The sequence below is a fragment of the Pinus tabuliformis genome, chromosome X, assembly GCF_031772625.1.
Source record: "Pinus tabuliformis cultivar Carrire ecotype Pingquan chromosome X, CPIR1, whole genome shotgun sequence".
Classification (NCBI taxonomy): domain Eukaryota; kingdom Viridiplantae; phylum Streptophyta; class Pinopsida; order Pinales; family Pinaceae; genus Pinus; species Pinus tabuliformis.
Window position 1 is genome coordinate 654,078,253 of NC_142308.1, and position 25,811 is coordinate 654,104,063.

Here is a 25,811-nt window from a genome sequence, read left to right on the forward strand (position 1 = left end):
GCTTATGTAAATTTTCATTCTTTGATTAATAAATTGCCTGTAGTACTCACGTTGGGACAGGCCGTGGACTGTTTCCCTCCTTGCACTTTGAGGGTTTTAACCACGTCAAAAATACTGGTGTATTGATTTGAGATCTGGTTGTGAGCGGTGTCCTTTTGGTGTTCTTTCTGAGGAACTTACCCTGTAAATTCCTACACACCATGGCATCTCTCCAAATTTGCTGTCTAGCAACCTCCTCAAAACTAGCCGTATCTGTCTCCACAACATCTGCCACAAAGCCATCTAACTGCTCTGGCGGCCTACTCTCCCTCACTGTTATAGGTCAATTTGGACACATCAACCCCAGCTTCTAGATCCGTATTATTAGGGTCCATCAACCCTAATTCAGTTGTTTTCATTCCCTAATGAAGTTAACCTACATCATGCTTGCCTCCCAAGAGTTTCATGTCACCATTCATCCAAAAAGTGTCCCTAAGGAGATCAGCGCAGGGAGCCTTCTATCAGGCTACAATGCATTGCAGGAACTACACTGTCTGGGTGCTATGCATCGCACCTAGCCTTTGTTTCACCTGCGCTGAGCGAGATTCATCGAATTTTTGAAATGAATCCATTGGATTCCTCATCCAATGGATGCTTCTGGAAGTTTCCAGATGGATTGAGCTCGCTTTTGGATGAGGAAGAGGATGAATGAACCTTAATCCATTATCCCTTCCTCCATGGAACCACTTCCCAATTTTGGCAAAGCATTCATGAGGGCCATTAATGGCTTAACCTCCTCCATTCAGCTATAAATTAACCAAGCATTCAAAGGCTTGGGGAGGTTGGAACTTCTTGAGCTAAGGAAATGCTGTTTGAGTGAGATTTGCAAGAGTATTGTGATGATGTCAAATTGTTACTTCATGAGGAGAGAAGGGTTTGAAGCTGGAAGGATGACACTGAATCGAGCATGCATCTACATGGGTTGTAATCTTTCCTTCTATTAATAAAGAATTCTAAGCTTTTTCCATTCATGTGTTTATATGATGTATATCGTATTCTTGATTCAATGATATTTTTAGTTAATAGATCGTCATTATTGTATGCTTTGATGGGTTTCTGTCTCGGCTTGTGTGCAGGAACTTTCCAAGCGAGTTAAGTACGGAAAGGAGTAGCGAAATCGGTCAAAGGAGAGAGGGATCAAGCGAAAGTTACAGGTTTGTACCTTTGTTCTTCTTTCTCTTATCTGTTAACTATAGGAAAAATGATTAATTACTTTGTCTGTTGTTTCTAGACTAGCTACTAGGTCTAGAGGGTTAGGCATTTGAAGAACACTAAATTTGCCCAAAACACTCACTGACCACTTGCATCTCCCCACTGCCTCTTGAGCCTCTTTCAGGGTCTCCTAAAGCCATCTTGGATTCCTCTTCTCTGTAGTAGTTTCTTGTGGTGGTATGGGAAAATCCTCAACTGGAGCCTCTCCTCCATGCGAGGAAGGCTTTGAAATAACCAAGGGAGATCCTGAACTCTGAGATATTGTGCCTGATGACCCCGCACAAGGTGAATCGGTACCAGGCAAAACTGTGCCATGTGAACCTATCACCCCTGAAGGAGGTGAACCTCCTGATCCTAATGTACCACCTGATGCACCTAAAACCTGTGGTGTGGCCCCCTGCTGAAGAGCTTGCTGCTCTACTTGATCAACCTATCGAGACCTCCTTAAAGCTGTGTCCTCAAATGTTACATCCCTACTCAGGACAATCTTCCTTTGTGCAGGAAGATATACGCGGTAGGCTCTGCTGGTCTCACTATAACCCACTAGGATACCCCTCTCTGCAGTGGGTTCCAACTTCGTCCTCTTCTCCTCAGGGACGTTGTTAGTTATTGGTAGCATCAGAAGTGCTTTAGCCTTGAAAATTGGTGGAGAGGCTAAGGCACATGAGTTCTAAAGAACACAGAAACCGTTTAGTGAAATTCCACCCGAATTGTATTTTATTAAAATAATTAATATTTTTAATGGGGTTCCTAAGTCTAAACTTAGGAAAATTAAAATATTAATGAGTATTAATCAAAATATGGGTGAGAATGATATAGAAGGCGGATCAAGTCATGTTTTAATCTTAGCCGTTGATTAGAGACTTAATCTCGGCCGTTGAAGACTCAACAGGAAAAGTATAAAATGGAGGCTTGAGGTTCATTTGGAAATACAAACAGAGAGATTGAGGAAATCGATTTTTTGAGGTGAGAAGTTCTCAGGAGGAAAATCGATTGGGGAGATCTTGCAGCTAAGGGGCAGAGAGAATCCGGGAGAAGGACTTTTCAAAAAATACAGAACAGAGAGGTGGAGAGAGCTTGCGGAGAGGCAACGCAGTAGCTGGGAGAGTTGATGCAGAAAAGATGTCTGTCACGCAGAATCCAGAACTGTCGGAACAACCAAAACTGCCGAAATAGCCAGGAGAGCTGACGTAGAAGCAACGCAGTAGCCGAGAGAACTGACGCAGAAAAGATGCCTGTCATGCAGAATCCAAAACTGTCAGAACAACCGAAACTACTGAAACTTTTAGATTTTATGTCGGAGGGTGGAGAGGTGTGGTGATCAATTTTGAGTCTTGTGAGGCCTCTCCTCAACCTAAAATATCTAGGAATTCAATTTATAGCAAGATGGAAATTGCTTTTTTAGAATTATGGGTGAAACCCTCTTGGGAAAAATGCCCAAGAATTTCCAAATTTTAAATTATGCCTTTAATATGGATGGAGATTACATATAAAATTGCTCTAAATGATGAATAACATAAAAATTAAATATGGTAGAGTAATGAGAGAGGTTTCTTGAAGTGATTACTTACCTGGAATGCTGAAACCTCTGATTTTATTGCATATTTTGTATGCTATAGCCAATAATTTCCTTGATCTGCAAAATAACTCAATTAGATACAAGCATAAAATATGTAAAAAATGTTACTTGTACATATGCTTGGTTAGATTTATCAATTTTCTCCAAGGTAATGCTTGCTAATAAAAATAAATGTACGAAGAAAGAACACGCTAATTGATCCTAAACTAAATGCTGAAAATAAAGATTTGGAATTTTTTTAGAAAAAAAAGTGGTTGTTGAGCTTATACCTGTGTTGTACTTACCTCACACTTGCGGCAATGTTAAATTAAGACCTTCTTAAGTTTATCTTGCTTGATAGCTCAAGGAAGTGCGTTTGGTCTTGAAAAAGATTCACCCTCACTATTGAATTAACCCCTTTAATAATTTTTGAACTCACTTAGGAGCAGCCCCTTTCGATGTGGCAATTTCGATCTTCAAATCCTGTCTGTAATGAAGTCAAAATATTACACTATTTGAAGCTTCTGTTTAGAATGGTTGGGTTGCTTGGATTGATCTACTTGCAAAACAAAATGCCTAAGTGGGGTTCCCTCCCAGTTCACTGTTTCCACGTGACTATGCAGCGCTTGAATGGCAAGTTCTGTTAACCTTAGTGTAATTTTGCTTATTATTAAAGAAAATATATTAAACATGAATTAGCACATAATCAAGAAGAAATATGAAAATAAAAACCACTCCACACAATGTATATAAAAATAGACAAATGTTTGTAAGAAGTGAGCTCTTTTTATTAATGGCGTCACTTGTGAAAATTCGAGAATCCCACCCGAATCGCCTATTGCAACAACTGATTAAGCTTCTCCTATTTGTTAATTACTGAAACAAATTCTCTGTTGCTTCCTACAACAAATATCGAAGCTAATACAACTATAGCCTTCACTTTAATTAATTAATTTGCCCAAAACAAGAACAAAATAAATAGAGAAAGATGCACAAGTGACAGAGTGTTTTTTGGACAAATGTCTCTTGAAAAACCCAATGCACGAAAACCGGTGCAACAACTTTGTGGGTTTTATATTATTCAGTAGTAGTTTCTGAATACAACTCTGGATGCCCTTCTGACAATCAAGTTATAGAGTAAATAAACTGGCAGAAAAACTTAGTGAGATTACCTCACTCTACCCAACAATTCCGTTGTTCCGCCAGTTGAACCAACTGTCCCCAGCTATCTCTGCGCTGGCCCTATGTAGGCCCTGCGTCAACCTCAACAGACTCTGCGTTAGCCCAACTGGGAAACGTTTGCCCTTTGGAGCAGTTTCCAGCCCTCCTGACTCAGAAATCTCAACTCCCCGACAGATTTTGGATTTCTGCACTGGAAGACTGCACTGCTTCTGCGTGAGCCCTTCTGGCTCTGCGTCAGCTTTGCGTGGGCCCTTCTGGCCCAACGTCAACCCCTCCTGGGTCTGCGTTGCCTCCTCCTGGTGTCTCTCTGCCTCTCTGCTGTTGATCTCGGGTCTGGGAGAAGATACTCCAACCCAACTATCCCTGCCCCTCACTGCAAAAGCTCACTATCAAAAATATCCCTGCAGTTGCTGTGCTTCAGAAAATTGATTCTCTGAACTCTCTCTGTGTCTCTTTCCAAGTGACCCTCAAGCCTCCTTAAATAATTTCCTTGTTGACATTCAATGACCCAGATTAGAAGCTAATCAATGGCTAAGATCATTTCTGCTTGATCCTCGTCTTCTTCTAGAAGTTACACCCATAGTTTATATTAATATCCTTTAATTATTTTATTTTCCTAAGTTTAGACTTAGGGTCCCTTTAAAAATAATTAATTATTTTAATAAAACTGTTTTTGGGTGGAATTTCCCAAAACGCTTTCTGGGTTCTTTGGAATACATGTGCTCAAGCCTCCCTGCAAAATTTGAGACTTGGAGCACATCCGATGTTACCAGAAATCAACACTCCCTCTTAGCGAGGAATGTGCTCTAGCAATGCCTCCCACTGAAGCATCACCCTAACTTCATATCATCGTCCTCTACACTGTTGATGTCTAACATATTGTCCATCAACTACTGTGCTGCTGTTGCACCTGTACTGTTGCTGACCTTGCCATTGTCAACACTGCATCTGTGCTGCTGCTGGCACTGCCACTGCTCTTGCATTGCAAACTGCTGCTGCTACTGCATCAACAATGGAAAAACATCTCAAATTACTGAGCAAGTGTTCAACATAGATGCAACTCGATGTTGAAGATCTGGTTGCTGCTAGTCCCACACTATCCCTCTATAGCCACTGCGCTGCTGCTGCTACTGCACTGTGCCTCCCTGCACTACTGCAACTCTACACAACGCTGCTCAGACTTGGCTTTCTAGCTACTTCATTTGTCACTCCAACACTCCTTTGCACCAACTGACACTAGTCCATCCTGCTACTTTTGATCTAGGCTCCCGTAGCGAGGAATTGATCCGAGAGGTGGGCTTGTCAAGGATCCTGCCCATCTTAGCTCTTTCGAACTACAACTCCAAATCAACCCACCTCCTTCCTGGAGGTATCTCATTTGTCATGGTGAACTCCTCCTCCTTGATCTTTGTGGGTGCAGCCTTCAGATTGTGCTTCTCATCTTTGTCCTTCTTCCTGAGAGGACACTGTGTTGCGTAGTGACCCATTTCACCATACTTGAAGCATTTGATCTTCGAGACGTCCTTCTTCCGCCTCCACTGCTCTTGCTGCCCTTTGGATGCAAGGGTTGCGTTCTCCTCCTCCTCCTTGTTCTTCGACCCACCGCTGCTGCTTCCGTCAAGTTTAACCTTGACTAAGTCTCTCCTTAACTCCTCTTGTTTTAGAGTTGCCCACATCTCATCCCAATTCGGCAAAGCTGCTTTGCCCAGGATACTCTGGACAAAGACTTGCCACTCATCTGAGACAATTGAGGCTCAATCTATTCAACTCTGAATCTTGAGGTGTATGCCCCACAATAGACAATTCATCACGGGTCTCCTGAAGCTTCGTGAGGAATGGATCCACACGCTCCCCCTTCTACATCTGAGTAGATCTCAGCTTCTGTTCAAGGTACATATTCCGCTACTCAGAAGATCCCTGATATAACGTAGAAAAAGCATCTCACATCTCCTCAGCAGTCCCTCTGCTAGCAATGTGACATACCACATGATCCTTCACTCTATCGAAGATCATTCTTTTTGCCTTTGTTGTCTCAGCCTTGTATTTCTTCAATGGATCTACATCTGTAGGGACAACCACCACGCTATCGACGTATGTCTTGAGGGCATGCTCATCTAGAAGGAATGACATTTTTTCCTTCCAGATGACGTAGTTGGATGCCCCATCCAACTTGTCTTGATCCCTCAAGCCACTGGTTGCCATTTCTGCCACAAATGTTGAAAATCTCATCTCTGGTTCTTACTGCTGTTGCTCAGCCAATAAGAAAACGAATTTCTTGGTGGGAAGTCTTACTGAGGAAGAAATTCCCTCAACTGTGCTCCTTCCTTCTCCTCTGACATCTTTCTGCCTAGCAAAAACGACCTGCAGAAAAGATTTTGTCCCACCAGTGCTCCTCAGATTGAGGCTTCTGCGCTGCTCCCTCTGCCCCGACAGAAACTCGATCTGGAAGTCCTCTCCGTCGACTCACTAGGAGAGGGATTGCCTTGAAATTTCAGCCCTTCGGCTAGAACTGTGCAAAATCTCTGGGGTTTCGAATTGTTGCCTCCTATAGCTTTTTCGAACTCCCTCTTTTGCCCAGCGTTGGGTCTCTCATACTGTTTTTTCTTGCTTCACCTGCGATGCTCTAATACCATGTGAAAATTTGAGAATCCCACCCGAATCACCTACTACAGCAATTGATTAAGCTTCTCCTATCTGTTAATTACTGAAACAAATTATCTACTGCTTCCTACAACAAATATCGAAGCTAATACAACTGCAGCCTTCAATTTAATTAATTAAGCTGCCTAAAACAAGAACATAACAAATAGAGAATGATGCACAAGTGACACAATATTTTTTGGACAAATGTCCTCGGAAAAACCCAATGTGGGAAAACTGGTGCAACAACTTTGAGGATTTTATATTATTAAGCAATAGTTTTTGAATACAACTTTGGATTCCCTTATGGAAATCTAGTTACAGAGAAAATAAATTGGTAAAAAAACTTAGTGAGATTACCTCACTCTACCCGATAATTTCGGCTGTTCCGGCAGTTGAATCAACTGTCCCTGACTATCTCTGCGTTACCCCTACGTCAACCTCAACAGGGTTTGCGTTAGCCCAACTGGGAAACGTCTGCCCTCTGGAGCAGTGTCCAGCCCTCCTAGCTCAAAAATCTCAGCTTCCCGACAGATTTCGGATTTCTGCACTGGAAGACGACGCTGCTTTTGCGCGAGTCCTTTTGGTTCTGCGTCAGCTTTGCGTGGGCCCTTTTGGCCCATTGTCAACCCCTCCTGGGTCTGTGCTGCCTCCTTGTGGTTTCTCTCTGCCTTTTCGCTGCTGATCTCGGGTCTTGGAGAAGATACTCCAACCCAACTATCCCTACCCCTCACTACAAAAGCTCACTATCGAAAATCTCCCAGTAGCTGCTCTGCTTCAGAAAATCAATTCTCTCAACTCTCTTAGTGTCTCTTTCCAAATGACCCTCAAGCCTCCTTAAATAATCTCTTCATTGATATTCAACGATCCAAATTAGAAGCTAATCAATGGCTAAGATCATTTCTGCTTGATCTTCTAGAAGTTACACCCACAATTTATATTAATACCCTTTAATTATTTTATTTCCCTAAGTTTAGACTTAGGGTCCCTTTAAAAATAATTAATAATTTTAATAAAACAGTTCTGGGTGGAATTTCCCAAAACGCTTTCTAGGTTCTTTGGAATACATGTGCCCAAGCCTCCCTGCAAAATTTGAGACTTAGAGCACATCCGATGCTACTAGAAATCAACAAAGCCAACCTCGAATGACAACAATAATAATGCAATGAGTGGAGGCTAGCCTTTTATAGAAAAAATTGTAACAACTAGCTAACGATTAGTTTGAACTCCTCTTCTAGAAATGATTTTACTAGTCATTCACAAGTGGGAGATTTAGTAAGTTTTTTTTTTGGTTGATAGTGTGGTTCACGAACACCCTGGTTAGTGAGTGGTCGCTACGTCCACGGAAAAATCTCGGCTAATCGCCCCTAGGCCTACTGGCAAGACCTAACCCCAAGGGCTTCGGGCAGATTCGACCTTGTGACCTCCCGATGGTGAGGCACGGTTTTTGACCAACTGAGCTAACCCTTGGGGCTTGGAGATTTAGTAAGTTATTCATAAAATATTACAATATAATTTTTTAATCACTTACTAGGGGGTCAACATGGACAAATTCCCTCGACTTAACCAATGATTCCCTTTGCTCATGGTCCAAAATGGTCAATATTCATTATTGTAGGCTTAGGTGGTTCAGTGTTCCCTTCCTTTGGTCCATGGAAAACTCGACTTGGTCCCTTTAGTGGTGTAACTTCCTTGGAGAGGCTCAACTTGGTATTTGGAGGAAAAATTCATCTTCAAATGACTAGTCTCTAGGTCTGATTCTTAACTTCCTCATTCCATTATCTTCCAATGGCTAGTCGATTCATCCCAATGGCTAATTGAGCTCCAATGACTAGTTCAACTTGACTTTTTTCCCTGTTGTAACTTGACTTAGCCACTTGTTTCCTAGATCTTCAATGCCCTTGCCCTTCTGGCAATTTTGGAGCCTAGGTATTGCTCTACTAGCTCTGATCTATGTTGGGTACCTCTCAAATTTTCCACATCCTGCAAGGTGTTGCCACATCATCCCGTGGCTGTTGCGTCATTTTCCCCCATTACTGGTTCTATAATGCCTTGGATGATCAATGAAATTTGGCACATGGGTATTGTCCGTTTCTTCATGTTGATCACTTTTGATGTAATGCGTGTCTGATTCTGCCCAACGCTTTCCCTATTTTTCTGCCTAGAAATTTGCTTTGGCTCAATGACCAAGTTTGACCAAGATGTAACTAGCCAACACATTCTTTGATTGGAAAAAGTTGACATGGCATGAATTCCTCTTTTCAAATTACACAATTTGAGACCAAGTTGACTTTTTGACTACCACAACCACTTTGCATTGGGAACTATGAATTATCGTGGGAAATGAAAAGTTGTCAATATGAGACTACCATGCATGAGAGTTGGTGAGGAATATTACACTAAAGCCAAGGCCACCTACATACTTTGTAGATCGTAACCATGTGGTAAGACATGGGTGCACCTTGACACAGGTTGGACTAACCCATACATTGGTGATTAACCCTACAAATGAAGGCTCCCATAAAACCATTAGTCCTCAAAAAATCTCATCCAAGGCCTTCCAGTCCTATATAGGACAAAAGGAACCCAAAGTAAACTTCAAGGGACAAGTCATGGCTCGACTAAAACAAAAAGATGCAAACTCAATGACAAGACAAAAGGCCTAAGATGCCTAATATAGGCCTTCACATGGTTTTTACATTTACTTTTGACTTGTGACCTTGGGTTACAATGGTGATGATAAATACTGCAAAAGTTTTTATGTACCACTATTGACATGAGGGGTAACAACTGGAACCAATTGCGAGACACATGCTCTACTCGAGAGGGTGTGAGAACCTCAAAATCTTTCCTTATCACCTAAAAAGCCGGACAATACAACATCAAATATAGGGAGGGAGCTAGACAAAAGTTCTATCCCTTCCTAACATGGCAATAAATTAGACTGGAATGACAACTAATCTAGGAAATGAAATAACGTGCATAAATGGACTAACAAGGAAAAAATATATAACTATACTAAAGTATGTAAAAACATCTTGTTAATGAAACAAAATTGAAACCATGCTAAGAGAGGAAAATGTGATGAAAGTCAAAATTTCTAAACTAACCCAACGCTCATGCTAAAGAGCTTTTTCATCCTATCCTAATCAAGTCAAAAGAGGCAAAACATTTTAGGTGAGATCATATAACCATTGTAACCAACCAATAACTTCATCATTACCTTTGTTTTTACCTTTGTGTTTGGTTGCTAAGCAAAATAATGAAGCATCAAACCTATGGTGGATGTCTGTTGGAACTTTTTTGTGGTTTGGACCAAATCTCCAGGGAAATCTTCATCATGTGGAAGGAAATCAAAGAAGAGCCATGATTTCTCTATACTATTGCATGCTTCCTCGACCCACCAATCAATAGGGATGATGTATTTATTGATCCTAATGTCAACTTGCACCATTCATCGTTGTTTTCGAAATATGGAAGCATTGAGGGTTTTGATGGAGGCTCCAACTAGAACCTATGCATAGACTTGTTGTCACTTAGATAGTACATGCACGGTGCAACGACTCAGGTCGGGGGTTGTCACTTTGATCCCCGACCTCTCCATTCTAGTAGCCTCCCAACAACAAGCTATGGGGGTTAGTCCCTATGGAATGTGAATATGAAGGACAAGTTGGCAACCAACAAGTCTGGGAGACATGAGTGAATGGACTAGCCACATGGTTGATTTATGAGATTGGATTGAATTATTATTGAGACCTGTGCCTTATGGAGTCAACCATTTGCTTTATATTAATTAAGGACCAAATGACTAGATGAACAACAATTACTTAATAGATGCTTGACTATCCTAAATGAAGTGTAATTCCTATGACTTAGGTGAAATGCAAGATCTTGGTTTATATTAATTAAATGCCTAGTTTATTTTAATTAATTAAGTATATCCCTTGATCTTTATCTATATTGAGCCTAGTCTCTAGAATAAGTGGCAGAGAGAAGTCAAGGTGAAGCAAGCAATGGCTTGGTTAACGATCCCTCTCCTTGAAATCTAACATACTCAGTGCCTCCAGTGCTGCAGAGACTATGGCTCTGACGACTGCAAGGTCACTGTTTTAAATACTAGAGAGCCAAGACTTCTCAAGCAAAGATGAAAGGGTGTTCTTATCTCTATCAACCAAGCTTATGCTTGGAGGTAAATTATTAATGCAAGGCTATCTCTAGGATGAAATTGCAAGATTATTGAGTGGCTCTTGAGCTACGATTGCTTAATGACTTTAAGTACTTAGTGATGACAAGGATAGTTAACAATGAATTAAGAGACAATATTATAAGCAAGATAATGTGCCAACTTAACAAGTGCTCAAAAGATACAAGAAATAACCAAGATACAATTTGCCCAACAAGATATAAGATATGCCCACGATACAATTGCTTAATAATCACAAGATATATGCTCTTCAAAGGAAAGATCACCAATATGCCAAAGACCCACAATAACCATAAAATGACATTAATGGCAAGAAAGAGCACTTATCCGCTTAAAGCAATTACCCAATGAGACAATATGAGATGCCAATGATGATTAGACAATCAATGCTCTTATGTAACAAGATAATGCCAATATTACAATTAGATTTTTCAATACCAATTGTTGAAGATATATTAGATCTTTGATGCCAATGGAGTTTAAACACTTAAGAGATTTGATGCTCTTTTGAAGACAATTAGAACAAGTTACTTCAAATGCTAGTTAGAGTGATAGAAACAATTAGATCTCCCAAAAAGACAAGTGATGTAACACAAAATGCCCAAATAACTTAAACCATCCAACATGATGCTACTTGAAATTTAAGTGCTTTAGAGAGTGAGTTTATTAGTGCAAACATATGACTTTAGAGATCATGGAAACAAAAACTAACGAGAGACAAGAAAATATTAGTATTCTTATCCAATATTACCAATGCTAGACAATAATAGCACTTTGAAAAATGAAGCAAATCTTCTCCACAATGAACTAGTAGAGCATGAAAAATAGAAGCCTTGTGTATCTTATGTTCCAATGTTATCCAAATGAGCGGTAAGTGAACTTTATGATGACAGTGAGTTAGATTACTTTAGAGCACTTTTAGATGCAAAATGTGAGAGGCATATGCATGCAAAATGCAAGTGATGGAAGCCCAAATGCCAAACCACTTTGCCAAACACAAGATTTAAATGAGTTAGGCCCTTTTATGATGCAAATGCCACTGTTATAGATCAGACTTCAGTGAACTTATGACAATCACCTATTTTTCATGAAATAAGCCAAATTATGAGTTCTCAACTTCTCCAATTGATTTATCAATGCACTAGACAATGGGTGATTTATGTCAATTAAATGAGTTAGATGTCACCGTTATCTGTAGTTTAGATGGCTGTAAGTAGACAGTGAGGGATGAAGGGTTTAGAGATCAAACCAATGGCCTTTATGCCTAGTGGATGGCTAATCTTCTAGCCCAAAGTTTCTTCAATGGAGAGGACACCTGCAACCACCAAAATCAGTCCCAAAACTTCTGTAAAACACCAATTAATTAGCTCAAAATTAGAGATGACCCAAATCAGAGGCAAATGAGGCTAAGAGCGAACAAGATAAGGCTCAAAAAGGCAAACATTATGCTGGATGAGGGGACACAACAAGGGGAAAAGGCCTAGATAGGCCAGGGTTGAGTTGAAGGGGGCCCTAGAGGCTTGCTGCAAGCTCTAGAGGGGCTGCGGCCTAGGGATGAAGTCGCTTTGGGACAACGACAGGAGGGGAGAGGGCAATGACAGAGGCTAGGAAGTAAATGGAGGGCAGTCGAGGGGATGGGAGGCGGAGAAAGGGGAGAAAAGGGCGTGGTAGAGGCGTTGAGGAAGGGGGGAGGAGGCCACAATAGGCCTACAAAAGGGTATAAGAGGGAGGTCGAGGGCCTCTAAGGGCTAGACGACTGCCCTAGAAGGGATCCGCAGGCCTTTGGAGGCTACGACCAGCCTTGGAGAGGTTGCAGCCAAGAAAATGAGAGGGCTGAAGGGCTAGAAAGATCCTAAGAGGCTCACGGCTAAGAGAGGAGGGCTATACGATTAGGGCTAGGGGGCTAACGTTGGGTCTAGAGGCCCTAAAAAATTTGAAACCCTTGCCAAAAAAAATTATTTGCTTAAGATCTTCAAATTTGTCTAATTACTGCAAAATTTCTTGATGCTGGCCCTGCAAAAATTCTTAGAGACTAGATCTTACCCTCAAGGGCCTAGATCTAGCTCAAAACCCAGCAGATCTTCTTGAATGACTTGGATCTCACCTGCACAAATGAAAATAAAAATACTCAAAACCCCAATATGAACAAAAAATTGAAAATAAACCCCAAACCCTAGTAGCTGCAAAACAAGGGTTAGAAAAATTTTATTTACAAAAATTATTCTACAAAAAATAATTTACAAGCTATATACAAATATACAATGCTTGTGGTGGATAAAATTTTTGAGAAATAATTTTCTTTTTTAAATGATGAGCAATGACAATAGATCAAATGTGTTTCGAAAGTTAAGGTGTTTCTGACAGCCTCAGCGAAGTAAGAAAATCAAACAAAATTCTTGGAGCCCAAACAAGGTTGGCTCTTCTCCAACGTTTGTGAGCTTGGAGCCCAAGGGCCGGGGAACCTGCAAACACTATATATTTATTCAAGAAAACTTGTTAGACATATGGCGAATCATATCACCTAATATAGACCCAAAATCTACCAATAGAATATTCTTGTCCCCATCTAATGAATAAACAAGCTTATAAAGTTTTAAGCTCAATACAAGAAGCACATACCCAGCACATACCACAAATCATCGAACAAAGAACGTCGTGAATTGAACCCCAAAGTATTTTATTATGATATTTCAAACATTCCCAACAAATTAGTGGAACAACTCAGCGTTACAAAATTACATAGACCAAAGTCAGAATTTTCATCATGACTTGAGAAGGAATTGGCTCCTAATTTATGGATAAATCCTGCAAGTGGAAAATAACAGCTAGTTGGCTTGATCCTCGTCAAAATAATCTCGACGCTCATTATTGCTTTACGATTTTTTAATCTCCACCGTCGAAAATATTATTTTGATAAATTTTCGAATTTCTCATAAAGCCCCTTTTTTATTAATCCACAAAATAATTTTTTAGATTAATTTCCTCAAAATTTTGACTTTGACTTAACCACCAAGGTCCAAGGGCTTAATTTTTCTTAAAAATTCCATTTTTGCCTTGGTGGGGGACCTTTGAAAATTAATTTCTTTTTGACCCACGACTTTTTTGGTCATTTTCCACTTGGAAAAATTATTTTTTTCTCTAAAATTAATTTTTTGGATCTAAATTAATTAATTTTCTGGCTTAAAATTTAATGTTATTTTGCCAGAAAAATTAATTAATTGACACTTGAGGGGATTAATTATTTTTCCACCTTCAAATACTTTAGCTGTGGTGTCTGATTGTGAGGGACCATGCACTAAAATATTTTTTACATCAGATAATTACAAATTCAACCCTCAAAAGGGGGAATACCCATTCGTTATAGACCCTCAAAATAATTACCCTACTCTGCGGCACAATATGATCTAGTAGACCAAGTGATCTTTAATAAAATAATTTAGCCAAATAGCTTAAATTATTCCCAAATCACTTTTACAAAGGACTCAACTAAAAACACTAAGACTCACCTAAGGCCTTGTCAATGAATTCCACCCTAACTTTGGGGTTTAAGCTGGAGGGAAAAAATCTGCTGATTATCTGTGTTTAGAAACACATATAATGCGGTGAGACGAAGAACCTCCTAGGATGAAATTTGTCATTTTCTTCATAATATCTTCACTTTCTTCATAATTGTAAACCCATTGGCACTAAAAATTCTTAATGCATTGAGGGAATGCCTTTAATTCTTTGGGCTCAAAATTACAGTACTTCCATGCATCATATCCTTGCATTGTCCATGTAAAGGCTTTCATTAAATCATTTTCAAAGACAATATTAGTATCTACAATTTAATTCATAAAGGAATCCAATAAATCTAAGGCTAACTATGGATTTCCATTCAACTTAGGGATGTTCATATGCAAATTAGAAATGGGAGAATGAGGGTGTAATATCGCAAATGGGATATTTGACTAATTATGCAGAAATTTAACCCAACCAAAGTTTCTCCATAAAATTACAGATTGCCATGTAAAATATAACTAATAGAATGCATGAAATTCAATAATACAATGAGCATAAATAATCTCAGCTTTTATTATAATACAAAACTAGGGTTTACATGCTGATACAACAAAATAACTGAGATGGAAAACTGGCCTCAAGAATCTGCCCAATGTTGTGCTGGCCCTCCAAAACTGAACTTAAATGCCACTGCTAAGCTCTCTTATGAATTCACTAAGTGGAGATGGGTACTCACCCAATTTCACTGAATCACCAGAGGGTTTTCATCCTGGGGCTAACAATGAAGTAGAGAACTAGGTTCTGAACCTCTCATACAAGAAGAAATATCAAATCAAAGATGTCCTCCAATGGCCGCCTCCTCCTCTTTTATTCTCAACCTCTCATACAAGAAGAAATATCAAACTGAAGATGTCCTCCAATGGCCTCCTCCTCCTCTTTTATTCTCAACCTGTCATACAGAAATATCAAATCGAAGATGTCCTCCACTGGCCTCCGCTTCTTTTATAAATCTGATGGACCCCTCTAGAACCTCCTATTTTATTATTATTTTAATCATGGAGCACTTTTCCCTCCTTTATTTCAATTAAAATATTCTTTTTAATGTGGAAAAGGGGTAAATTGGCCACCATGCCTCCTCAGGTCACTGCAAATAACTTATAACCATCCCATCCTATAGATCTTCTCGTGCCGCTTCCAACGAGCTACTACACTAAGGTATTCTGTCAAGTATTTATCTCGGATGCCACCTTAAGCGTAATTAGTTGAGTTAGACCCATTAATAACTCTATATGCAACGGAACGAAAGGAAAATTGTGCAGATGATGGAATATACCAAGCGAGCATCATCAGACCTCATAAAAAATCCTCAAAACCCCTCCAAAAGCCCTTGGGCTCGCTGATGATGCCAACTTGCACCTATGACCTATCTGCCCCCAACTTTGAAAGTCCATCCTAACCATGCCATAAGGAACACCAAAAAAAGGAACATCACAAATCCTCTCACCCCAAGATTACTTTCCCTCAAGCAATCCAAACTTGTGGACTGATCTAGTGGCCCAATGTAATTGAGACCTAATGCCCCGATCCCATACATACCATTGGGTTATGCAATGCTTCTGTGTCAAACCATCATGAATAGACCCCTCAATGCCCAGATCCTAGACCAATCTTTGACTGAACCTGTCACCAACAAATCCTCCTGGATCCCTGTGCCACCAAGAAAAAACATCAATGCTCCATGGCTCTTGCTGTGAATGCTACCCTATCAATAACGTACCAACTCATTACCTCTCTCCAGTCCAACCCCTGACTCTCTTGATGCCAAAATGGAATGCTGAAGAGCTGTTGACCTGTATCCCATTGTCAACTGGGGGATAAGTTTCTGACATGTCTAGGGGTCCTCGCTCTATGTAATATCCCAAATTTTGTGAGCATGAGAATTTTGCCCTATTTTGGTAATATTAATTAAAAAGGGCAATTAGTAGTTTGGAGAAAGGTGGCAAGTATTATTTTATTGCAGATTGGTGGCAAACTATTATTTAATTAAAATGGTGGAAAAAGTAACTAAGTGGTAAATGGCCCCCACCAATAAAATAATATTAAAAGGAGTCAAGAAGGATGGAGAGAAAATATAAAATGAGGAGGGACTCATTTTGTGGATCATCTTTTAACTGTTACACTTGACACTTCATCTTGTCTTGGCACTATTTAGCACAAGGGTAGTGTTGTTTAGCACAAGAATTCCAGGAGGGATTGCACCCCATCTTTGGAGGACTTCGAGTGCCTTCCTAGTTGGGAATTCAGAGAGCCATCGTTGGGCTTTCATAGAGCTTCATTGACAATAGTATTCCTAGCTCTGCGTATTATTTTATTGCAGATTGGCGGCAAATTATTATTTAATTAAAATGTTGGAAAAAGTAACTAAGTGGAAAATGGCCCCCACCAATAAAATAATAGTAAAAGGAGTCTAGAAGGATGGAGAGAAAATATAAAATGAGGGACTCATTTTATGGATCATCTTTTGACTGTTACACTTGACACTTCATCTTGTCTTGGCGCTATTTAGCACAAGTGCAGAGTGTTGTTTAGCACAGGAATTCCAGGCGGGATTCCACCCCATATTCGGAGGAATTCGAGTGTCGTCCTAGTTGGGAATTCAGAGAGTCCATTGCTGGGCTTTCATAGAGCTTCATTGACAATAGTATTCCTAGCTCTGCGCATTTCCTAGGCGTAGAGGCAATTCGAGTTATTCATTTCGGTCCAACATACAACGAGTTGGACTCTGGGTTATTTGCAGGAGGATTTTCCTAGTTGGAGCTGCGAATTTTGTGGTGATTTTGCAGGGATATAGATCAACAAATTTGTGGGATGAAATTCCCTTCATTTGGAAGTGCGTAGGGGTTTCTAGCTTAGCTTGTGCAAGGGAAGAAGGGAGAATAATTGTGGAGAGATAAGGGTCAAAGATTGGAGGTATACCTCAAGGGAGAATTTAGCCAGTGGTAGATTTCGGCATAATTCCGTAATATCGAACTGTGGGGTGTTTTCTGGCCAAATTGGGCGATTGCACTTATTGGGGATCACCAAGGGTCGATGGATTCAACCCAAACCTTTTTTGGGTTTTTGTGGGTTTGGTGAGAGTTTGGGGTTAATTTTGTAGAATTTTTTGGGCAATTTTCTGGCAGAAATCAGTTTTCTAGTCAGCAGCTAGTAGCATAAATTATTGGACAATGCCGCAGTTCACTCTGAGACCATTTCCACCACTTGGGTCTGGGATATTTTTCTGGGTTATTCTAGGTTCCTTGTTAGGTGGCTCCAATTAATTTCCTAGAATTTTCTGAGTAGTTTAGAGGGCTGAAACATCAATTCCATTTTAGCCAACAGTAGCAGAATTTACTGGGCCAACGCAGAGACTTGGGGAGAACAATTTGTAGCACTTGGGCAACCCCATTTTCCCCTGGGACTTGACTAGCTTGTTGTAGCAAACCCAGGTTCCTCTTCTTCATTTATATGTACCTTGTTTTCTCAGTTAATAAAATGGCTTAGCTATTAGTATAATTTCTGGTGCAATTTGTCATTATGCTGGTGTGTTAGTTTTATGGTTACATGTTTATGCTTTATTTGTTGTTATCACTTAATATTTCCAATTAGGAATATTACAGTGGTATCAGAGCCATGATCTTGGCCAGTTGTGGTTCTTAAGCCAAGTGATGACAAGACCAGAATAAAAAGCTAAGAAATCATGGGATCCAAAGAAAGGTTAAAATTAAACAACATGGCAGTAACCTTGAATGAGGTGATTATGGTGCAACAAATGATGATTGATGTGGGGGAGCAATTGATTCGTATGACAATTTGGAATCAGGACCATTCTCAATTATACAACAAATCCACTATGCCCAAAATCATGGATAATGCATCAAGATGGCAATACATGATTGCAACTGATGTGGAGTTATTGGAAGCAAATTGGAGGGCATACCAATCATTGAGACATGACATTCAAGCGTCCCTCTCCTTTTGGGAGTTTTGTGAACTAAGAGACATGCACAAATCAGTGGGAATTCAGTGGAATTATGTAGGGATGATGAGGAGGATCAAGGCAAAAGATGAAAAAGTAATTGAGGGGCCATGGTTGGCAAGGAGCAGTGTTGCAGGGGAGCGCCCCCCCCCCCCCCCTTCGAACCCGCTCCCGAAGCGCGCTCCGGGCGGGAGCGCTCGGGAGCGCGTCGGGAGCGCGCTCCCGTAAAAAAATTTACGCTCCCTGGTCTGATAGGGAGCGTTTCAAGGAGCGATCGCTCCCCGCGCTCCCGGAGCGTTTTTTAATGCCCGGGAGCGATCGGGGAGCGATCGCTCCCTGATCGCTCCCGGGCATTAAAAAACGCTTCGGGAGCGATTTTAGTCGGGCCGGGAGCGGTTCGGCGGAAAAGAAATCCGCCGGACCCGAAAATTCCCAAAATTTTAGAAATTTTTTTATATTTTATAAGCCCAATGGGCCAAAAACATTTCATTTCAACTTGATTGAGCAAGAGATTGAGAGCTTGAGCAAGAGATTGAGAGCTGGAGCAAGAGCTGAGGAGCAAGGAGCCAGAGCTGAGGAGCGAGGAGCAAGTGCCAAGGAGCGAGGAGCAAGCCTGCAGAGGTAAGTAACTTAATCATTTAGTTAGTTTAGCTGGTTAGGTAGTTAATTTGGTTAGTTTAATTTAGCTCTTTGAGTTTAAAGATCATGTATTTAAATTAAATTAATAAACTAAATGAATTAATCCCAATAAACTAAATTATCCTGCAGATTCAAGACTCAAACCCTACAAACATGATAACATCAAACACCATGGACCTGGGGATATTTATTGGCATTTTCCTCTTCCTGATCCCTTTTATGGTTATTATGGTGGTGGAGAGTAGGAAACGGAGGGGGCCTGAAATTGAAGAGGTGGATGAAGAAGCCGGAGGAAGTCAAATGGGTGAAAACCCCAGTGAGGAGGAGGTGGAGGAGGGTGAACATGACCCTCAAAAAACTAAACAAGACCAAACTCCACTGTGGAAATATGTTCAAAGGGCTGAAACAGGGAGAGGGGGTGGAACCACTAAATTTCATTGCCCCCATTGCAACACTGATTACACAGGTTCATACACCCGTGCTAGAAGACACCTCTGCGGGAAAAGGCCATGGGATGGAGAGAAACAAATAGGAATCAAAACTTGTGCAGCGGTGTCAACAGCAGATAGAGCCAAATACATAAAGGAAGAGGAGGAAGCCCAATACAGAACAAAAAGATCAAGGGGTTTCTTTGAACCAAGCCACAAAGAACTCCTTCAGTATCCTCAGGCCAAGGCAGTGGATATGGACATGGAGGCACAGGGTCATCATCTTTGAGGCGTAGAACCATATCAGATTTCCTTGATGAGGGGTGTAGGAATGATGTGGATTCAAAAGTTTACAGGTTCCTCTATGCATGTGGGATACCATTCAATGTTCTACGCTCACCTTATTGGCACGAAATGGTTTCTGCCATAAATGATGCCCCTAAAGGATACAAGAGCCCTGGGTATGACAAGGCAAGAACTGTTGGCCTTGATCATGAAAAAGCAAAAATATCACATTCTTTGAATAAAATGACAAGTTCTTGGACTGACAATGGGGTGTCCATTGTATCTGATGGATGGACAAATGTAAAAGGCAAGCCATTGATAAGTGTTCTTGCTGTGTCCCGAAGTGGTCCCATCTTTCTAGCTGCACATGATTACTCAGACAAGTTCAAGACCGCTATCAACATTGCAGAAGCATTGCTTGAAACAATTGAGCGTATTGGCCCATACAATGTCATCCAAGTCATCACTGATAATGCTTCTAATTGTAAGGCAGCGGGAGCAATTATTGAGGATAAATACCCAAACATATTTTGGTCTGGATGTTTGGTTCACACATTGAACCTTCTATTGCATGATATTGTCAAAAACAAAAATGAACAATACCAATGGATTGGTGATTTGTACAAGAAAGGAAAAAAAATGATAAAATTTATTACAAATCATAGCAATACCCATGGCCTTTTCCGCAGTCACTCGAGATTGGAGTTGCTGAAGATTGCGAGGACTAGATTTGGTAGCTATTACCTCACCTTCAGGCGCCTTTTGAAGGTAAGAGAGGCATTAGCTAGCATGGTATCAAGTCCACATTGGCAGGTGTTAAAGGAAAGGGCTACAAATGTAGCCGACATGGCAGGTTTTGAAACGGTGGAGGAGGCCGCTCTTGATGGGCAGTTTTGGACAACTGTGAGACAGGTATTGGATTTCACCAAGCCAATTTATAACATGATTCGGTTTGCAGATACAGACAAACCAGTGATTGGCGAGGTGTATGAGCAAATGGATACCATGTTGGGGGAAATAAAAGACATTGTTCATAATAAAGATCCCAACTTGTACAAACTGATTCATGATTGTGTGTGTGAACGGTGGAATAGGCTTAACCTTCCACTACATTGCTTGGCGTATATCCTTACGCCAAAATACTACTCAGAATCTTGGTTGGGTAAACCTGCAGCAGGGGGTGGTGTTAGGACCAAACCCCATTTAGATCGAGAGGTAACTAGAGGATATCTGGAAGCATTAGAAAAGTTGGTGCCTGACAGGGAGGAATGTGCAGCTGTGCGCCTTGAAATAGGCAGATACTTCACTGGCAGTGGTTTGTATGGTAACTTCCATGCAATGGACGACAAAGATAAATTTGATTCTCTCACATGGTGGGAAACATATGGCGGCCACGGACTTTTGCCAAAATTGGCAAAAAAAGTTCTTTCACAGGTTGTAAATTCTTCTTCTGCAGAGAGGTGTTGGAGCACCTACAGTTATATACATAATGTGAAAAGAAACAGGCTCAACGAAAACCGAGCAGAAAGCTTGGTTTATGTGCACTACAACTTGAGGTTGTTGAGCCATTACTGTGATCGGGCTAATGAAGATCCCACATATAAAATTTGGGACAATCACCCTGAGGACGACAATTTGGAGGATGGCATTGTACATATGGAAGAACTAGAAGAGGAGCTTGTACGGGATGAAAATGAAGCAGCTGCAGCAGCCATGCCACCTCCACCTCCACCATCCAGTAGCAGTTCTCGGGGCCCGAGTCTTGTTCCATTGCTGTCGCCACCTCCATCGACACCCTCGCGTGGAGGCTCTAGTTCTGGTCGTCGGTCTGTGCGGGAGACTCCTAGAAGACCACCACGACCTGCTTATACTCCTGGAGACTCTCGTGGCAAGGGCCACTTGTAGATTTACAGTTTACTTGTCTTTTTTAGTTTCTATTAGACTTTAGTTTTCATAACTGTTGAGTTTTGAGTCCTTGACTCTTGACTCTTGACTCTTTCATATCATTATGACATTATGATATTTTTTGTAAACATTATATCACTGTGACAATGAAAATTTGAAGTTTGAAGTTGGGCCTTGGCAATTATAACTCATTGGTAATGATTGTGAATTATGAATATGATGCTTTGTGAAAGACTAAAGTTGTTTCATTTCATCTCATTATTCATGTTTCATTTTATAAATTTTTAACATTTCATATCATGTTAACAGTTAGAAGTTAGGACTTAGAAATATCTTCGATATTACTTCTTGTAATGGTTAAACTTGGCTTACAAGTACAACTTGTTACTTTGGTGATCAATGATGATAAATGTTATTGAATTTTCAATTCTGAAAGCTTGAAGTTGAAACTTTAATATTGAATTTGATGAATCATGATTTATAAGACTCAATATGTTGCAGTTGTAATATGTATTTTACTAACTTGTGGACATGGTTGATGACGATTATAATTTCTAGATGATTGATGTGATATGGTTCAATGATCAATTTATGTTTTTTTATGTTTTTTATGTCTATTTCATCATTCTACATGTTTTTGTTGACATATATGTATCAAAAATTAAAAAATATAAAATATATATATATTTTTAAAAAATCGCTCCCCGATTCGCTCCCAAACCAGGAGCTTCTGAAAATGGTCGCTCCCGCTCCCTCTTCCGCCCCCGCTCCCCGCTCCCGCTCCCGCTCCCAAGTAACATTGGCAAGGAGACAATTGAGCATACACCTATTGATGAGATGTCGACAGTTGATGAGGTACGCAATGTTGTGACTGAGTTTTCAGGTGATAGCAGTGCACCATAGGTTGATGAGGTATCGGGAGACATGTCCACCGTTGATGAAGAGTCGATAGGTATAGAGGCATCCTGTTATCACCCCAAGAAACTCTCCTGGGTTGTATATCAGAGATGCTCAGGAACATTACAAACTCAACAAAATGTTGGATAAATGGTGGATGAATGAAAGAAATGCTGCATATTGAAGCCAGATAACCACTTTTACTATGCTTAACCCCAGACATGGGTGAACACCCCCAGACTACAAGGCTTTGGACCACCAATTACTCGCAGTTTTAAAGAAAATGTGATGATGGAGGATAATGATCACACCAGCAGATGCACAGGACCCTGTGATGGCCCAGGCCAGCTGCAACCAGTTAAAAGGTCTGTTAATCTATTTCCTAATGCACAGACAGGATGACAACTCTTTGGCATTAAAACAACAAAAATCTGCATACAAATTCAATGAAACTAACTAGATTCTAACACAGAGGTGGGATGACAGCCCCTCTAATGCTAAACATTAGCAGCACATGAATAAATGCACCACAGGCACAACCTGGAACAAAGAAGAAGAAGTGGAAAGTGAGCAATTAACAGCGAAAGAAGCTTGCATTAGCTGAAAGTGAAGACCAGACGTTGCAGGTATCACAGTGGTTACAGTGTCTAGAAGTTGAAGCTTACAACAAAATAACATTCATCAACCTATTACATTCTGTCTTCTGGATATAATAGAGATTGATTACAAAATTGCTCTGCTGTGTTATACGAGGAAGGATCATAATGACCAACAACCATATTAATTCTTTGAAATGGGCCTCTGTCATAATCTGACTGTGTCTGTGCATGAATTCAACCTTCTCTGGTAGATGAAGTACTGACTGATACAAGCACCATAACTAATAACTGTGTTTATCTTCTCGAGCCCTGTACTTTCCCTCCTCGGCCACTCTGCTATTTGAATGTAGGTAGTTGAAGCATTAATCCGCAGGGTATAGGTAGCTGCTGGCTTCGTCCTTCGGGAGCTCCAGACAGTCAAAGGAGTTAAGAATCATGGCAGAAGCATGAGCAAGCAGGGGATAAAGCTTAGCCGTTGGATCGCGTGGATCAACTGTGAGGATCTATCGGAAGGGGAAATCTTGGTAGAAGCGGGTCAAACAGATGCGGGCCGTCGGATCGCGAGGATTGAACGACCTAGATTGCTTCGGGAGGAGCTATCGGGAGGACGTGGGGTGGATTGAATTTGAGCTGTCGGATCAAAGAGCAGTGGATCCAACAGTCGTCGCACGCAAAAGATGCGCGGACGATATCGAGCGGGGAAAGGCGGTTTCGGGCGGCAGGCAGTTTCCCTGCACCACCTATCGGGGGTAGGCGGTATCCGTAAATCGTCGCGCGATCCAGTTAAAACACGACGCATGGCATACTAAAACCACCGCCCCCGCGGGTTAATGCGTGCGCAAGTCACGCGATTGGGGAAAGCGTCAACCGTCCGATCTGGCGATGGACGCGATCATTGGCAGGAAGGCGAACGACGTTTAATGCACGGGAAAAAGAAAACTGACTGTTGGATCGGGACGATCAACGACTACGGTTAAACGATGAGGAATAAATGGATAAGGCGCGCGGTCATGCGATTTAAACTTCGCGCCCGAGAGTTAAACAATATGGGTTTACACCGAAATTTGAAGGAAAACAGGGCTAGCGGGGAAATAAGAAATTTTGGAAACAAAGCAGAGAAAGTGGGGCTCAGAGAAAACACGGGATTAAACAGAATTTAAAAGGTAAAAACGGATGAGAAAGAGAGAGTTTAAACGTGGAACAGAGAGGTCTCAGAAGAAAAATAAAGAGGCAAGGCTGGAAGAGCATGAGGAAAATTGCAGAAGGAAGGAGAAGAAGATTGCTCCAAGCACCTTTATGGCATAATTCCAACACCAGACCCGATTTTGACCTTTAAACACTGAAATTTTATAGCAAAGCTAACACTAGCTCCTTCTGGGGATGAGATCCTCCCTGTGAGGTCTCAAGAACCTGCAGACCAATGCCTTCATGCAAAACCAGCTTTAAAAACTGTGCCTAGTATCCATTGGGCATGGAGTCAAACCAGGTCTACACTAAAAACTAAAAAAGAAATTGCTTACAATCATTAAGGTCTGAAAAACTTAAAACTTCAAAAATTGCCCATCTGCTGGGCCATCAAAATTGTTGCCTGTCATACGGTTCATAGATCAACAAGACAGGATTTATTTGATCCTCTACCTCAAAGAGTTTAGGACATTTGAGCTTAATAGGCAGATATGGATCAAATTTCATCTCCCTTATGTGTGCTCTCCTCCTTGGATGTTCTTCATGGGAGCCTTTGTACACTTGCTGAATAACCATGTTTGTTGTGTACTTCTTTGTGTCTTCTGTGACCTGCACAATAAATATGAAGGATGCACCAATATGTTCATGTGTAGGGGACACAGAAACATTATCTGCCCCTGAATCTTTGTTTAAACAATCCTGATCCAAGGAGGAGTTCCAAGATTATGCATCTTCTTCCTCTATCATCTGAAAAGCTGCCCTTTCATTCTGTGTGGATGCCATCTGAGCATGTTTGAGAAAATCAAAACTAAGGTGATCAGTCTCAGCCTTGAGAATAGAGCTATTTCCTACCTCAATGTTCAAGGGGCAACTTTGAGGGATTTTTACTTGAGCAGATGGAGGGACAAAAGATAATGGGGAATTTCTTCTCCCTTTCTAATCACTGGACCGGGGACAAAAGCAGGCTGGCTGATTTGCAGATCTTCATAGCCATGTGAAGATGAGCTGGCTTCGGGCACAAACTCTTTGAGGATGGTGGGACCTGCTGCTGACTGCTTCTGCAGCTACAACAAACTGGTAAACAGTGCCTTTGGATAATGCTTTCTCATAAGCAGCCCTGGTTAGGAAAGGAGCACCTTCCAAACCATGGACCTCCTCTTTTTCAGGCTGCTCTTCTTCCATGTCTATATTTTGACAAAGGGTATTCACCCTTTGATCTTCGTTTGCATCCTGATTTCTTTGCAAAATCTGCAATTGCTCCTGTGCTTCTCTATATGAATTTGGCTTTGAAGGAGTAAAGGAACAAGGAGCATCTGCTTCCTCAGAATACTGCTCAGCCTTTAGTTTGGAAACTTCAGAGGCCAAGAACTCAATTTTCCTAGCCAATTCATCTATTTCAGAATCATAGGATGATGAGGATTCACCTCCCTGTCTTTTGCTCTCGGCATCACCTTCAAGTCTCTCTGCAGTAATGATGTTTGCTTCTACCTCAAAGGCTGCATTTTGCATATCAGCGAAA

The 25,811-nt window shown here is 41.0% G+C and overlaps 1 protein-coding gene across 2 annotated transcripts in view; it reads left to right on the top strand.

The window, feature by feature from the left end:
- LOC149141679 (mitochondrial inner membrane protein OXA1-like) overlaps positions 1-25,811 on the top strand; it is a 245,232-nt gene that overhangs the window by 159,945 nt on the left and 59,476 nt on the right. The window contains exon 9 of one of the 2 annotated variants that reach the window (XR_016264302.1): positions 1,116-1,193. The exons of the other annotated variant lie outside the window; for it this stretch is intronic. The gene's annotated coding sequence lies outside the window, so the exon portion shown is untranslated. The remainder of the gene's footprint in view (positions 1-1,115; positions 1,194-25,811) is intronic. 2 annotated transcript variants of the gene reach the window in all.